Raw genomic sequence first — 5867 nt, 5'->3', positions numbered from 1 at the left:
CCTCAGAAAGGACTAACCGACGCCGAGCCCGCCTTATACGTGAGATAGTTCTTTCAATTTCAGGATCAAATATGGGTAGGCTCGGATCAGGTAGTGAACGCGTCATTCAATGAAAGAAACATACAACTCATGGTAATAGAATAAAATAAAAGAAAGTTCAAATAAAAATCCAACCAATAAATTAGCACACTGTTGCAACTCCCCGGCAACGGCGCCAAAAATTGACGTGGCAGAAAGATCACCAGTCAAGAATTTATAGAGAAAACAGCGTTGCAAGTATAGTATCTAAACCAATGAAAATTACGCATATCAATTTAAAAAAGTTGTCACAAAATTTAAAAATAAAATAACATTTCTCTTTTTTATCATTCTTCCAAGAGCCAACAGTTTTAACATTCATAACCAACAAGATAAAAAATATGCACTGTTTAAGCATTCTTTTAGAAAACAAAAAGTGTTGCCACCACATATAAATAATTTGAATTTTTCTTATTAAGAACTCGAAAGAGTTGCCTTCTTATTCTAAAAATATCTGCTATTTCATTCATGTTTAATGATGATGAGAAAAATAAATTATAGCTTACTTGGAGATGATAAAAATAAAAATAAAAATACTAACTACTACTACTCATATGACTCCTAAAATAGATTTCTAATAGCAAAAGTTATCACAGAGTAAAGATTAGGACTCAACAACCTTTATTTTGGAAGATGGATGCTCCTTCAATCTGTGGGGTGTCTGGTCCTTCAAGGGAGAGCCTCTGGCGCTTCAGTTCCTGTAGCTCACGCCCTTACTTTTCTTGTTCTTTAAGTAGCTTGCAGATCATACTATTTTGATTTTGCTGTTCTTCCTTAAGTTGATCCACAGTTTCTTGCAGCTTCATGATAGATGCTTCTAGGCAGGTCCAGTAGTCAATCTGAGGGATTTCTGGGAGGAACTCATGCGCCCTCCTTTTGATGGAGTTTTCTTGTACTTGTTGCCCCTCCATTGACTTCTTGGTGATTGGATGTTCGACTGGGATGAACTCACCTACTCCCATATTCACCCCAGCCTCTTTACATAGCAGAGAAATCAAATTCAGGTAAGCCAATTTGGCATCCTTGAAGTTCTTATTTGCAATTGTGTAGAGCTCACAAGAAATCAGATGATGAATCTCCACTTTGTTTCCTTGCATAATACAATGGATTATCACTGCTCTCTTGATAGTGACTTCGGAGCGGTTGCTGGTAGGCAATATGGAATGCCCAATGAAATTCAGCCAGCCCCTAACAACTGGTTTGAGATCCCCTCTCTTGAGTTGGTTTGGAACACCTTTTGTGCTGATTGTCCACTTGGTTCCAGGGATGCATATGTCCTCTAGAATTTGGTCTAAGCACTTATCTGATCTCACCATTCTCCCATTAAAGGATTCTGGATCATCTTGTAGTTGAGGCAGCTTGAAGACCTCTCTTATTTTGTTAAGGTGGAAGTAAATAATCTTCCCTCTAACCATGGTTTGAAAGGTATAGAAAGCGGTTCCAGTCATTCTCGACCTCTCTGTTTGCTACAAATTTGAGTAGAATTCTTGAACCATATTTCTGTCCACCTTCATCTCAAGATTGGCTAGAATTTCCCAGCCTCTGTTTTAAATCTGCTCTTGGATCTCCGGATATTCGTCTTCTTTCAAATCGAATTTAACTTCCGGAATCACTGACCATAGACCCATTATTTTGTGGTAATGGTCCGAATGTTCCTTGGTTAAGAACCTCTCTTGATTCCAAAGTGATTTTGGATTATTCTCTTTCTTGCCTCTTGAAGTGGTTTGTTTTCCCTTAGGAGCCATGATCTTAGTGAGTCTTAGCTCAATGATAACGCAAAACACACCAAACTTAGAGGTTTGCTTGTCCTCAAGCAAAAGAAAGGAAAGGAGAGGAGAAGGAGGAGAGCCAAATTTGAATTGTGGAGGAGAGGGGGTGGCAGAATGTTAATTTAAAAGGAAGGGGTGGGTTCGAAAATTTTTGAAAAAGATATGATAGAAGATGTGATTTGTAAAAGATAAGTATGAAATGCAAAAGATGTAATTTTAAAATTGAAAAGATATGAGAGAATTTTGAAAAAGATAAAACTAAATTGGAAAAGATAGTATGATGAGTTGAAAAAGATTTGGAAAGATACTAAAAAGATAGATGGGTTTTGCAAAAGATTTGAAAAGAAATCAAAAAGATATATGAGTTTTGAAAAAAAGATTTGAAAAGAAGAAAAGATTTTTAGGATTAAGAGTTATTTTTTAAATTTGAAATTGAAAGATGAGGATTTGTAATATGTTTATGCAAGAAATTATGGATGAAAACATAAAAAAAATTGAGTTGGAAAACAAAACTACCTCCCCTCCATGTTCCTGGCGTTAAACGCCCAACTGTTGCCTGTTTTGGGCGTTTAACGCCCAACTGTAGCTTGTTTTGGGCGTTTAACGCTCAGTTGTTGCTTTTTTTGGGCGTTTAACGCCAGCCAGGGCTGGCACCAGAAAGCCTTTGTGACTGCGCATTTTTCTAAACACCCAGGATGTTGTAAGTCTGGCGTTAAACGCCCAGAATGGGTAACGCCCAGAAAGGTATCCTTAATGGCGTTAAACACTTAGAATGATGCCCATTCTGGCGTTTAATGCCCAAAAGTGCCTCTTACTGGCGTTTTCGTGCCAGTGAGCGTCTTTTCTCTACTCTCTGCTCTTAACCCTTCTGTAACTCTGTGAACTCTTGTAAATGAGAATTAACTCTGATGATAATTTATTAAACTCCTATAATTATTATTTAAATGACAAATAAACTACAGTAATGGCTGGATTGCCTCCCAGCAAGCGCTTCTTTATTGTCTTGAGCTGGACCTTCCTGAGCCTTAATCTAGTCTCAGTTCTGAGCATTCTTGCTCAAAATTGCTTTCAAGATAATGTTTGACTCCCTATCCATTAACAATGAACTTTTTGTCAAAATCAATATCTTGAAGCTCTACATATCCATATGGTGACACACTTGTAATCACATATGGTCCTCTCCACCGGGATTTTAGTTTCCTAGGGAATAGCCTGAGCCTAGAGTTGAACAACAAAATCTTTTATCCTGGCTCAAAGACTCTGGATGACAGGTTCTTATCATGCCATCTTTTTGCTTTCTCCTTGTAAATTTTGGCATTTTCAAAAGCATTGAGTCTGAATTCCTCTAGCTCATTCAGCTGGAGCAATCTTTTCTCTCCAGCTAATTTGGCATCAAGGTTTAGGAATCAGGTTGCCCAGTAGGCTTTATACTCCAGTTCCACGGGCAGGTGACAAGCCTTCCCATACACAAGCTGGTATGGAAAGGTTCCTATAGGAGTCTTAAATGCTGTTTTGTATGCCCATAGAGCATCATCCAAGCTCTTTGCCCAATCCTTTCTACGGGCAATTACAGTCCGTTCCAGGATTCTTTTTACTTCTCTATTAGAGACTTCAGCTTGCCCATTGGTCTGTGGATGATATGGAGTTGCCACCTTGTGGCTAATTTCATATCGGACCATGGCAGTATAAAGCTGTTTATTACAGAAATGAGTGCCTCCATCTTTGATTAGTGCTCTAGGGACACCAAATCTGCCAAAGATATGTTTCTGGAGGAACTTCAGTACTGTCTTAGTATCGTTAGTGGGTGTTGCAATTGCCTCCACCCATTTAGATACATAGTCTATTGCCACCAGAATATAAGTGTTTGAGTATGATGGTGGGAAAGGCCCCATGAAGTCAATACCCCATACATCAATTAATTCAATCTCTAAGATCCCTTGTTAAGGCATGGCGTAACCATAAGGCAAGTTACCAGCTCTCTGGCAACTGTCACAGTTACATACAAACTCTCGGGAGTCTCTATAGAGTGTAGGCCAGTAGAAGCCACATTGGAGAACTTTGGTGGCTGTTCGCTCACCTCCGAAATGTCCTTCATATTGTGATCCATTGCAATGCCATAGGATCTTCTGCGCCTCTTCTCTAGGCACACACCTACGGATTATTCCGTCTGCGCATCTCTTAAAGAGATATGGTTCATCCCACAAGTAGTACTTCGCATCAGAAAGTAATTTTTTTCTTTTGCTGCCTGTTGTACTCCTTTGGAATGAATCTTGCAGCTTTATAGTTTTCAATGTCTGCAAACCATGGCACGTCCTTAATGGCAAAGAGTTGCTCATCCGAAAAGGTTTTAGAGATCTCAGTGAGGGGGAGAGGCATCCCTTCTACTGGTTCTATCCGGGACAGGTGATTTGCTACTTGATTCTCTGTCCATTTTCTGTCTCTTATTTCTATATCAAACTCCTGCAAAAGCAACACCCATCTTATGAGACTGGGCTTTGAATCTTGCTTTGTGAGTAGATATTTAAGAGCAGCATGGTCAGTGTACATAATCACTTTTGATCCTACTAGATAGGATCTAAACTTGTTAATGGCATAAACCACTGCAAGCAGCTCTCTTTCTGTGGTTGTGTAATCCTTCTGTGCGTCATTTAGAACACAGCTAGCATAGTAAATGACGTGCAGAAGCTTATTATGCCTCTATCCTAATACTGCACCAATAGCATGGTCACTGGCATCACACATTAATTCAAATGGTAATGTCCAGTCTGGTGCAGATATGACAGGTGCTGTGACCAACTTAGCTTCCAAAGTCTCAAAAGCTTGCAGACACTCTGTGTCAAAGATAAATGGCGTGTCAGCAGCTAGCAGGTTGCTTAGGGGCTTTGCAATTTTTGAAAAATCCTTTATAAACCTCCTATAGAATCCTGTATCTCCCAGAAACCTTCTGATTGCCTTAACATTGGTAGGTGGTGGTAATTTTTCAATTACCTCTACCTTGGTTTGATCCACCTCTATCCCCTTGTTCAAAATTTTGTGTCCAAGGACAATTCCTTCAGTCACCATAAAGTGACATTTCTCCCAGTTTAAAACCAGGTTGGTCTCCTGGCACCTTTTCAGAATAAGTGCTAGATGGTCAAGACAGGAGCTGAATGAATCTCCAAATACTGAGATGTCGTACATGAAGACTTCCAGAAATTTTTTCACCAAATTAGAGAAAATAGAGAGCATGTATCTCTGAAAGGTTGCCGGTGCATTACACAGACCAAATGGCATCCTTCTGTAAGCAAATACTCCAGATGGACATGTGAATGCTATTTTCTCTTGATCTTGGGGATCTACCTCAATTTGGTTGTAGCCTGAGTAGCCATCCAGAAAGTAGTAATAGTCATGACCTGCTAGCCTTTCTAGCATTTGGTCTATGAATGGTAAAGGAAAATGATCCTTTCTGGTGGCTGTATTGAGTTTTCTGCAGTCAATACACATACGCCACCCTGTAACTGTTCTTGTAGGAACAAGTTCAATTTTTCATTATGAACTACTGTCATGCCTCCCTTTTTGGGTACAACTTGGACAGGACTTACCCAGGGGCTATCAGAAATAGGATAAATAATCACAGCCTCTAGTAATTTAGTGACCTCTTTCTGCACCACCTCCTTCATGGTTGGATTCAGCCACCTTTGTGGTTGAACCGCTAGTTTGGCATTATCCTCCAGTAGGATCTTGTGCATGCATCTGGCTGGGCTAATGCCCTTGAGATCACTAATGGACCACCCAAGAACTGTGATAAACCACTATTTTATGGTTTATCTTGTGCTCAATTGAGTGGTTTTTATCAACTCTTTACCCACTTATTCATACTATTTACATGTTTTATATTTTCCTTCCTGATTTTGTGCTTTGATTGAAAATATGCTTCTTTGGACTTATCTTTGCTTATTATTAATCCTCTCTTATTACCATTAGATGCCTTGATATGTGTGTTAAGTGTTTTCAGAGATTACAAGGCAGGAATGGCTCAGA

The sequence above is a fragment of the Arachis hypogaea genome, chromosome 1 (genome assembly GCF_003086295.3).
Source record: "Arachis hypogaea cultivar Tifrunner chromosome 1, arahy.Tifrunner.gnm2.J5K5, whole genome shotgun sequence".
NCBI classification, from domain to species: domain Eukaryota; kingdom Viridiplantae; phylum Streptophyta; class Magnoliopsida; order Fabales; family Fabaceae; genus Arachis; species Arachis hypogaea.
This window is presented reverse-complemented; position numbering follows the sequence as displayed.